The 11,864-nt window shown below is 37.1% G+C and overlaps 1 long non-coding RNA gene across 2 annotated transcripts in view; it reads right to left on the bottom strand.

Annotated features, from left to right (window-relative positions):
- Positions 1–11,864, bottom strand: part of LOC135324291 (uncharacterized) — a 61,124-nt gene that overhangs the window by 45,325 nt on the left and 3,935 nt on the right. Inside the window, exon 3 of one of the 2 annotated variants that reach the window (XR_010385659.1) lies at positions 522–2,682. The exons of the other annotated variant lie outside the window; for it this stretch is intronic. This is a non-coding gene — a long non-coding RNA (uncharacterized LOC135324291). Of the gene's footprint in view, positions 1–521; positions 2,683–11,864 lie in introns of those variants that run through there. 2 annotated transcript variants of the gene reach the window in all.

Raw genomic sequence — 11,864 nt, 5'->3', positions numbered from 1 at the left:
GTCTGATTTTTAAAAGAATAGTAAAATGTTACATTATTCTTAAAGATTTCTAAACTTCTTATCACAATTTACTAATCTCAAGAAAAATATTTCAAGATTTATAGACAACAGAATAGTTTTTGTAAGGTAGGCATGATCTCGCATTTAGTAAACTATAAAAAAAGCTTCTAATATAGCACAATTTTGTAGATATAATAATGCACTGAGATAATAAATGCTGCATTTAATATAGCATACCGCATTCAATACAGTATATTGCACATTAAATCAAGTGAAATAAATTACCAGCATAATAATTTTATATTGAATATAAATTATATTTAGCTATAATATTTCAAACATCTTCATTTTATACACATTATAATCAATAAACCCAAATGCATACAGTTTTAGTAAAACAAATTGCTAATGTATGCTCTCTAATGAAAAAAAGAAAATCCTTCCAGTAATGAAATGATAATGCAAATAGATATCGGCATAATGCTTAATACTAAGAGAGTGACACTTAGAAAACTGAGGTGTCATGTGACATCAAAGCGCTTTATTGGAACTACAAAATCAATGGGAATAAAGTCTTTACAAAGCATTACAAAAGATGCAAGTTGTTATCAAGTCATTACATTCATACATTCACGTTAAAAGGAGGACATCAATTGTAAGCTCTCCACAGCAAAGACTATCTTTTTCTTCTGCTTTGCATATGACCCCTCACAATAACATTTGGTTTCATAAATAAATCTTTCATATGCCAGTAAATTATAGATTACTTACTAATGATTTATAAGAACTTGCTGTAAAGTATTTAAAAGGAATTTCTTTTCAAAAACAAACATCTAATCTACTGAATGGAAATACTACAGCAGTATTAAGGATTCACAAAACTACTTTGAAAGTTCCTCTTAGCAGGCACATAGACATTGTGTATAATTATATACTATTTGGGTAAGGAGTTGCCTTTACCAGTACTATCCATACACTCGGTCATCTCAAGCACCACAAGATGGTAGCATTTCTGAACAATACTGCCACTCGCTTTCCTCTCCAGTAAGTTTCAACCCACGGAATTTTCCAAAACAGCAATATTTAGATTTTTAATATTATTTTAACATACTTATTATTCTTTTCAAATAATAAACATAATAAAACTTAATGTATTGGACCATATTTACAGGCAGAAAGTATGTCCCACCTCGCTCCCTCTGAAAGTGTTTATCCAGTGAGCCTTCTAAAAGTCCTAGAAAAAAAATGACATCTGTTTTGTGTCCTGGCCAGTTCAATATTTTAATTAACTCTCTCGCTAAAGAAACAAAAGACTTACTAATAAATTTCTGTCCACAGCAATGGAGCAGTTATCAGTACTTTGGAGCACATAAGTGGAATGCAAAATAGTCTTGATAAACTGGAGAACCAGGGAGGTGAAATTCAGTAAAAATGTGTAAAGAACTTAAACACAAGAAAGGGTCAACCGTACCCGTACAAAAAGGAAAATAACTAAGGAGCAACAACACTTCAAAAAGGAGGGTTTAAGCTCAAAATGATGAAAATCTCAGGACATTTCTTCAAAAGTAGGTACAAACAAACCAGGTTGTTCATTCTCCATGGAGGCCACATAAAGCAAGCTGTAACCACAAACCATCGAGGTTACCCTGGGTACTCAGCGCTGTACCCAAGTTAATTTGACCCGCACAAAAGCTTGTTTTTTTCCGCAAGACTAACACAGTTATGCTGCTTCCAGAACAGCTCAGAGCACTGAGACAGGGGCTCAGCTATAACTGCACTCATCCATGAAGAGGAAACTGAAAATGCTAACAGGCAATTTTCATGACCTACAACTGCTGACATACAACCCGCCTAACTAGGCATGAAAGCTGCCTTTGAAAGCTCCTACCTCTTTCTACTAATGATAAAGCTTTCAAATCTGGGTGCTTTGAGCTGCACTTAAATTAGATTTCTACAAAAGACTGGAAGTAAGAAACCACAAACTAACGGCAAAGACCCTTTAAAAGAACTTCATTTTCCCATAGGTCTCCCTTCATTCTCTCTTGGCCCTGCAAAGGCAGAGGATCAGCACCAAGTTTCATGAGCAGCAGGGCTGAAGCTCAGAAAAGATCTCAGGGTAAAAAGCTCTCAGTGGCCTGGGCTCAATGCTGAACCACAGGCTGCTCTCAGGGTGAAGGGAACAATGCGCTTTGGTATTAAGATACACTTTCTGACACTAAGTGTAGAAATTGTTAAGTTGCTGAGGAGGCTGTGAAATATATGTGGTTGAGAGCTTTTAAAAAAAACATGCCCTAGGCTTTTGGCCAAGACATTTCCAATAGCTTGTTAGGGACCTACCCAAGAACATGATACTGCGACTGGAGCAGGCAGCCACCCTGCCACAGGGGCACAACAGGAGATCAGGGATGCTCATATGGGGATGAGGCACCAGGAGCGGTCATGTGAATTGTTTTGGAATGCCTTATCTTTTGCTGAGGTAAATATCAGGAGTACCTGGTTTACAGCTGACAGGCTTTTAAAGTGAAGATGTACTAGATGACTTCTCAGGGCCCTTTCCAGCCTTAAGCTCTGCAATTTTCATTCAAAAAGTAGTAGTTTTATCTCAGGTCCAAAAGTAATCTGCTTCATAGGCATCAATAAGGTCTAGGTGACGTGCCAAAATCCAGGATCTGTGAGGTTATCCTGGTAAGAACAGAAATGGATGGCGGAGTCAGGTATTTTTCCATACGCTTTCATCTGCTTCACAGCCCTGAGCCTTTATCAGTCACCTCTCCCAGTATCAAAGTTGCTTTCATGATTTTTGTTTTTCCTTAGGTACTTTCCCTGATTGCATCAGACTTCAGCATCTTGTCTGTTTTTTTCCGTTGTTTCTTTCTCGTATCACCAAACATCTTGTTCAAAGCAATACCAGTAAAGCCTCTTTATTTGTTATTTCAAATTTTCATTTGGATGCTTTTGCATTTGTTTTGGAGGAAGATATGTGCATTCAGCTTGGAAAATCATATTACTTAAAAAACTTACTTTCATAAAATAATTCAAGGGACTGTACAACCATCTTAAACAAGCTGAAAACAGCTGTTTAAATAAGATTCAAATCAATGAAAAATTAATTAAAATATGATGTCAAGCATTTCTAGTACAGAAAAGCTTTTAAAATGCAATTTTTAATCTGTGTTGTAGAACAGTGTTAAAGAACACTGACCTGTAGAATGAGATCTTTAAAGAAACTAAAGATTGAATATTTCATATGCTGATCAGCATACTTGTGACAATAGGATAAAAGTTCTATTCCCTTCCTGCCCCAATTGCTAGAAGGCTAGGGCAAAAGCTCATTGTTTTATTGGGGTTGTATTTTTCACATTAAGCTGCTTAAAGAGGATGGTGCCTGGGGGAAGTGATTTATTGCCATGCCTGAGTCAGTGCTCTCTAGGCAGATTGCCACAGTCACTACTACTGCAAGCTGTGTTTTTGTTCTCCCAACTAGGCAATTCTCTGCTTTGCTTATTCTGAAAGCTAATCAGGCACAAACTCTCCTGCCTTGGGATCTCCTGCCGTAGCAACTGCAAAAGGAACTCTTAAGCTCACCTTTCCAAGCTGTTATTTTGCAGCTATCATGGTTCACAGGCAGACTGAAAGGTAGGAAGATGTACTAACCACAAACACTCCCATCAGACATATGGCTGGCTGGTCATCTTTGTACATCTTTGTATTTCCAGCTGATCTGTGGAGAGCCTCCTGAACCCCTTCTGCTTTTGGTCATAAACTGTCAACTATTTCACGTCATAAAGAACGTTCAGTGTTGTCAGCACAGTGGCACCTTAGATGTAGTGGACAGCATGCCAGCTGAGCAAATACAAAATGGGATTATCTCAAAATGTATTAATAATTTGTTGGCCACTAATATTTATTCTGTAAGGGGGACTCTGAACAATGTAAGTTGAGATAGGAGTACAAAGTTGTGATTAGTAACATTGAAAAACCAGGCCATTTATTAAGTGGTTATTGGACTAGTGTACGATACTGTACAACAGGGTGCTAATGTACAATACAGTAAGTCCTTTAAAAAAATTTGGTCCCTGCACACAGGAATATCCTTGAAAATTACATTTTCATCACCCTGGCATGAAAGCTACGTTTTGCAACAAGATCATTCCCATAGATATAAAAAGTTATTAAACTAAATCCAACTGAAGATTTTGGCAAGAAAATCCCCTTGAGAAACAAGAGCATAGTTACTTGCTCACGTAATGCTGATTTTTCATAAGTGTCTATACTTGCCTTGTTGTTACCACTTTTTTTTCTTTTATTGCCAAGCTAGCATTTGGAGATACCTACATGTTTATCTTCCTATTCGTAAGATAACCAGTTAATAACACAGACACACCCCAAGCAGCTGGATACTGGAAACGGCTAATTTGTGTGAAATATTCATGGCCTACAGTTTAGAAACACCATGAAGTGACATGTACACATGCAAAAATATTTTCTGTGCATGTAGTAATGACTTGATCAAATCAATGCAAAGTTAATGACATTAAAATATCCGATTGAGTCATCTTGTTTTTCTTTAGCCTCATGAGGTTTATCAATCAAGGTGGCTGCATATGACAGATCTCATCTACACTGCATATGAGAAGTTACATAAATGAACATGAAAGATTATTTTTTTTCCAGAAAAACTTCTCAGAAAACTGGTAAACACTTTTGGCTCCAGCTGGAATCAGCAGGTGCTGGAGCTTCTTAGGACTTCCAAGAATCAAGGCCCAGGCAGCCACAACAATGCCACAAAAATAACACAATAGCCCAACTGGCTGCCAGGCATTGCCAGCATTAACTGGTCTTAATGGCCCTGATGTGCCTCACCTGGGACCCCCACTCATAACACACCCCCGCCCATGGGCCCAGAAGCTCTATTTAAGCTCAGGAAGCACACTCTGCTGTCTTTTCTCCTGGGTGGGCTTTATGGTATCCTTGTCTCTAATCCTACCTTCAATCTCCTCTTCTGACTAGACTCCCTGGACCAGATTCATCCCCCTGCCTTGTCTGAGGCTGCTGATGGGCCCCTAGACCCTGCTGTGTTTAGCTGCTATGAAACTGCTCCCTGGTCAGGGAGGGTGCTGCCTGTGCTGGGGACCCCTTGGCATCTGGCTTGTCTCCCCTGCCTTATTGAGCAAGCTTGCTCTTGCTGCTCCCTGACACTGGCTACGTGAAATTCAACTACAGAAATGTAAGTAGGCAGCTTTTTCTTTGGTTGCCTCTCAGAGTAAGTATGCTTGGGGGGAGGGGAAAGAAAAATGGGGGAAAATGATGAGCATGTTGAAGCAAGCTTGAAATTCTGGTGTGCCAGAAACTATTAGCTGTAAAAAACACTTAATGCAGAACACTACAAGAGAAATCACATTTTACAATCATGTTTTTTTACAATCACATTCTAGGTAGAGGATGTTTGAGGAATGAGTCTCCCATGCAGCAAAATGACTGTAGTTATAAGGATTCAGAAGAAATGGCCTGTGCATGTGTAGAGAGGTATGGGTATCTTTGGGTTATTTAAAAGCCCAAATACTACCTAAAATTCTTTTCTGCCCTGGCTCACTGTATGATGGCTCTCTGGCTTTTGAAGGACTTGTTTCCCCTCTTCATTTCCAGAAAACAAAGAGCATATGAGGAGAGGAAAATTGAAAAACTGAGCGTAAGTTTTTTGCCACTGATTTCACAGAAACCAGGATTTTATCACACAGTCCAGTTATACCATGATGACAAAGTATTTCTGAAAATGGTGTTGGGTGTAAGGTGCAAGTGATCTCTTAAAAAAAAAAAAAAAGTGTTGACAGATTTAGAATTGGCAGTTTATGTACAGGAAAGTACTGCTAGCAAGAAGAAGCCATGGCGGGGGTGGGAATCTGCTATATTTGCTAACATCAAGAATAACACCTTGAATGTCAGGTAAAACTTCTAATGCAATCAATTCAAGTACAAAATAATGAAAGAACAAATAAATGACAGATGTTCTCTGGCATACTCTTTAACTTCATGATGGAAACATGAAAGCTGGGAAAACAGAGGCAAGTTGAAAACGATCTCAGGCATGCCTGAAGGCTCAGGAGGCAAACACCCTGTTCCAGTCCTTTGAAGGATAATTCCAAAAGCACTTTCACCTAGAAATTCAACAGGCTAATAAAGATTGAATGCTTCCAACTGGTAGCTATTGAAAACATCCTGATTAGAATTAATGGGTGACTCAAAAATAAACTCTGGTTTTACTAGCAAGTACCCACAAAGCAGAAAAGCAATGGAAGTGCTAAGCAGCTAGATGGTTTATTAGAGCTAGAATTTATCATATTTACTCACTGCTACAGTTTTACCTTGGGACCGTCAGGTCTCAGATGTACTCCTCAGTATTTTGACACAGGCTAATGTCTCAGAAAACTTGCCTAGTGATCACTGGTAGACTTTTACTTTTCCTGCTAGACTGCTATGTTATCCTATTCCAAGACAGGTAAGATCAAATAAAAGTATGTTTTGACACCTCTTAAAGGTATTGGGATATTAGACTCTTAGTCTAGAACAGAAATTATAAGGATAGCCAAAAATGAAAGGGAATGGAATGCCTGTATGTTAGGTACCTTGAAATTGCCTAAAATGCAAGCCAAGTTTCACTAACAATCAACAAATACTTAAAGGAACCAAAACAGTGCTTTATCCTAAAACAAAATCTGTTTTTGTGTTCAGCTCATCTTTCTGGCTTTCCCCACACTTTAAAGATTTGGTTTTTCTTACAGTCTCAGATGTAAGGTATGCATTCCCCAGAATACTCTTTAATCTTTCCCTTTCTATAGGGGTTACATTCAGATTCAGATCTTTATCTCAAAGTTAACTCTCTTTAGAAGTGCTTTCGGTCTTTCCTTACAAATGATTAGCTGTCTCCAAGAGTCAAAGGTTAGGGTCCCTTTTACAGATCAGGTACTACTTGCTATATTTAATGAGTTGTGTGGGGAGTAATACTGAAAACACATTTGCCTGAGTCTATTAGTAAAATGTGAAACTCTTCCATGCCATTAATATTAATTCATCTCAAATGTATAAACTAACAAGTAAACGCAAAAAAAGTGGTGTTTATACATGTGGATTATCAGGTCTTCATTTGGATCATTTCTGGATGATAGTGAAATTGAACCCACTGCCTATATTTTGTATTTGGGGATCCAAAGAAAAACTTGTAAGCTTCATTCCTTCAGCAGCCAACAAAACGGTTCAAGGAGCAAGAAAATCTGAATAGTACACCTTGATTCCCTGAGAAGTTATGGCTAAATTTTACTGGAATTTGAATAAATTGCCATAATGTATAAGCAAATATCTCCTAGTATAAACACAGCTTATACTAGCAAAACTGACTTACTACTAAAGCTTATTCCAAGGATATTAGTACACAATACATAATGTACATTTTTATGGTCTACTCTATCAACAGTAAGGCCTTCTGTTAACACAATTACATCCATACTTCCCCGCATCCTAGAAAAGCTGACAAGTCTGTAGTGTTGACATGCCATAATGAGTGACTTGAGCATCCTAAAATGCTACAGCATGATTTTTCATTTCCTATGGATTTGAGGCTTTGTGACCATTTAATGCTTTGCAATGACTGAAACCACCTATAATGTCTTCTGTCACTGTAACAACCCTAGTCTTTACCTCCTCAGGTCCCTGTGATACCTTTAACGTGAGTAACCAGCTCAGTTTCCCAAATTTCCACATCCCCAAACTTAAGAGTTAATGTTTGTGTGGCTGGCTCAGCATTACTGCTAAATATTCCAGTAATTTAGCTTAAGAAATACTGCTTTATGAAACATGACTAGAAAATTAAGATAGTTTTGTGTTGCTGAATTGATTTATATTGCTTAGTCATGAAGGAGAAAATAGTTTTACTTATCAATGGGGTAAATGTCATTCAGAAGGGCTGTGGAAGACTGACCTCCTCAATTCTACTTCTATTCAGAACACAAGCGCACTCTTCTATTCTTATATTCATACAGTCACAATAATATCTGTACTTTAATTCCATAGCAACTTATAAAGTGGCATATCATGCTGCAAATGCCATAACTGTTCAGGAAGTAAGAAATAAATAATGTGCCATTTTCTTTCCCTGAGTAGACTACTTATGCTAAATTCTATAGCAAGGCTTGTATAGTCCCCTATATAGTATGTATGTTTATAGAAATGGTCAGAGCACGAACAGGCTTGTGTTATATGCTACAAATCAAAATGCTACAGCAGGTAGTCACTATAGAATCTCTCCCATCTCCCTTCCCTGCTGCTACATACATTCACAACCTTCTACAGCAAAGGCAAACTGAGATGTAAATTTTGCCTCCATTTTGCCAGCTGATCCTGGGTTTCTGCAGTTATCTTTTCCTACCTGGGGTCTATAGAAGTTTAGTGTTATAGAATAATGTCACCTAATGTATAAATCAGTGCATCTCCCACTGACTTGACCATGAGACTTTTCGAGGTGTATTTTTTTTCACACTAATAAAAGGTGCCACTTCCATCTCTTCTCAAACACTCTAATGCAATTATATTAAACTTGAGAGCAAGTATTTCATAGCTGCCATTAACTTGAAATCTGCTGTTTGTGTTTCAGATTAAAGAAAGGTTTAAAGAAAGGCTTGTGAGCTTGAAAGATTATCTCTCTATTCCAGCTACATCATTTTGTCTAATAAAATACTTATCTGTACAAACTTTGCCTTACTGAAAAGACACCTTTACAGATATTTCCTTGTAATGTTGTTTATGTTGGACAGAAATGTTGGATTCTGCTTTAATCTGATTTTGGATTGCCAATTCTTTCTAAGGTCTTGTTTGGTCTTCAAATGATATAGCAACTACAGGACAAACAGTAAGTATTGGTATAAAAATACAAACTCCAAACCCCAAAGATGCATGCATTCCCTAATGATCTTGCGTAATGTTTTTCTACTGCTGCAAGCCTTACATTTTCTGATGAATCTTGCAAAAAAATTGCTTATGAATCATTTTCTATTGTAAATGTCTTTAAAATAGAAGCTTTTATACTTTCTATAGTATATTCACCACATAGTCAGGATCAATTTCTATCCATTTCATGTAAAAGTATAGTTGCACATAACTTTAAAGAAATCTTAGTGCAGATTTGAATAGCCATGCATGACACCATCCTATCTTAAGTATGAGCCAGGTTTTCCAAATCTTCAATATGCTTTAAAGTTGTTATAAAGTAATTTTTGATTAACTGAAAAGCTGCATTTCAGTGCCTGACAGTCTTTCACCAACCATCTTTAATTTGCATTACTATGTCCCTCTGAAATGCAAATGCGCAATAGGAAAGGGTCAAATAATGTAGCATAAAGATTTGCAAATCAACAGATGTGCTATTGAAAATGTTTGTCAGACAGGAAAATTTTTTTTAGGGAAAAGCCAAAATACAAATAAAATGAAAGCGTACAATCTTGGTTATTCAACAAACTGCATATTTTACTAGGGTACATGTAATCCTAGTAAGACCTGTTCAGATAAAACTCTGAGAGAATCTCTCTACCATTATTCAGCCATTCATTCCAGATTTGCTTATTTCTTTAGTTTTAAATCCTAGGACTTTACTAGATATAAATTGTGGACATTTAAAGACAAAATTATTTTACTTTAATAGAAACATAACTGATTAGTGACATGTGGGGAGTTGGAAACTGCATTTGCAAGAAATATTTATTTTTATATGAAAAGTATATATTATGTAACTATCTTTTTAAAATAGCAAAAGATTCAACAGATCCTAAGAAAGAATTCTCTAGTGGTGAACAATCTGCAAGACTATTCCCACATTGTGAAGCTGTTTCCTTCACTCTGTTTCAGCTTTATTTAATCACATTTTACAAGAAAAATTTTCCATCAGAAAAAATTACAACTCCTTTATATTTCATTATTGGGTCATACTATATTCTTGGGCATCAAAATGCCCATCTCTCTCTGTTGGAGAGAAATTGAGCAGAATAATTATAGCATAATAAATAATTCAAGGCTCAATGATTTGTCTGTTGCGAGTTCTACATAGTCAAGAGTAAAATATACTCCAGCTCATGAAATGTTACAAGAAGGTGATTAATGGATAAATGTCTTATTACACTTTTGGGCTCTTATTTATTTTAAATGTTTTAAGTAAATAATCTTCTTAGAGTTGAACTTAAGGTTTTTATGCAACATGAATTTACCACCTGCAAGCATCTTATGTTAATAACTTTAATTTCATAGTTACATGTAATTTTTCCCAGAGGACTATGGCTTATTCAATGCATATAGTAGCTGATATTCACTTAACAATTCAGCATTTTGTGTTACACATTGACCAATGCATGCAAGAAACTTAATGCTATGCTTAATGCCAGCTAGCTAATACCAGCAGCAAAGACAATTTTGATTTCTTCATGAGCCTTTCAAATTTATGCTATTTATGTCAGAAAACATTAAATGTGCATATTTTTCCACTGGGTGAAAAGATGGAGCTGTCCTTTGGGTAGAAAGCCAAGATATAGAATGTGAGATTCAGCTGCCCTAAACTTAGGGGCTAGTCTCAGCCACCTAAACCTGGGCATTTAATGCTAATTTGGGATGCCAGAGGTATCAGAGACTAGCAAATATGACATGAGCTCAGTATGTTCTGGGGAGTCACCTGGAGATCAGGCATCTATCTACAAGGCATCCAGACAGCACAAGATGTGTAGCTGTGGTTAACTGATTCAAGCCCTCGCTGCATACAATGCCTGCACAGAAGCTGCATGCTTATACTTCTGTCATAGCGGAGACCTAGTCAGGAGAGTCAAGCAAGCATTTCACCTTATCCTAAATTAGACATCAGCATTTGGTCAAATAAGTGACAATTCTCTTAACCATAAGTGATCTCCCTTAATTACAGTGGAAGCTTACACCAAACACTTGCATGTGGACATCCACTGACCTTGCAGACACTGAAAGTTAGGGTAAGCTGAATCCCCCAGGGAAAAGTTAGTCAAATGTGTCCACAAATCTTTAAGAGCCCTGTTTTTCACCATTCCATTTAGCATCATGTGTAAAATACGGCTCCTGATGTCTTCATCTATAGTTGTGTGAGTAGCCACCAAACCCAAGAGTCTGGAGGTCTTAAAGAGTAATGTTAGGCATACAGCATGGCTAAATAGCCCCCAGTTTGAAGAGGATATAAATGGTTAAGCCAATATCACATGGGATTTCTGTGGCACAGGCAGGGATCAAATCCAATTCTAGTAATAGTTTACCTATATTGTGGCCATTTTTATTTTTACTGAAATCTACTGTCTCAGCTTATCTAGTCTCTCAGCAAATGAGAACTACTGAAAGCCAATTCATATGCCATACAAATTTTCCCTCTCCCTTGAGGGAGGGGGAGAGGAAATTAATGCTTACTTTTTACAAAGAAAAACTTGGATGAGTACAGAGGACTGAAATAGTTGCTGTGCACAATTGAGAGGAACAGAGACAACACAGAGATCACAAAACCACAGTCCTCCTTTAAAACTACGTATTTCAGAGTATCAGAGACTTTATACTGGGATCTGGCTCATCATTTCTTTTCTTTGGGATTGGCAGCAATGATAACATCTGAAGCACAAAATTATTCCTCTCTGTTCTTATGGCTAATGTCTTTGGTGATGTGGTAGTCATTAGTCACCTTAGTTAATGCAATCTCCTGCTTACTTGCCTGTCTGATTCCTAGATCACAGTATAGTTAAAATGCATCTTTCTCACTCGAATACAAACTATTGTTTGTATTTGTCTTCCTTTTGTGCTCTATCAGCTACCTATTACCTACTGCT

The sequence above is a fragment of the Dromaius novaehollandiae genome, chromosome W (assembly GCF_036370855.1).
Source record: "Dromaius novaehollandiae isolate bDroNov1 chromosome W, bDroNov1.hap1, whole genome shotgun sequence".
NCBI classification, from domain to species: Eukaryota; Metazoa; Chordata; class Aves; order Casuariiformes; family Dromaiidae; genus Dromaius; species Dromaius novaehollandiae.
The sequence above is the reverse complement of the archived record's forward strand: the minus strand, read 5'-3'. Positions and strand labels throughout refer to the sequence as shown.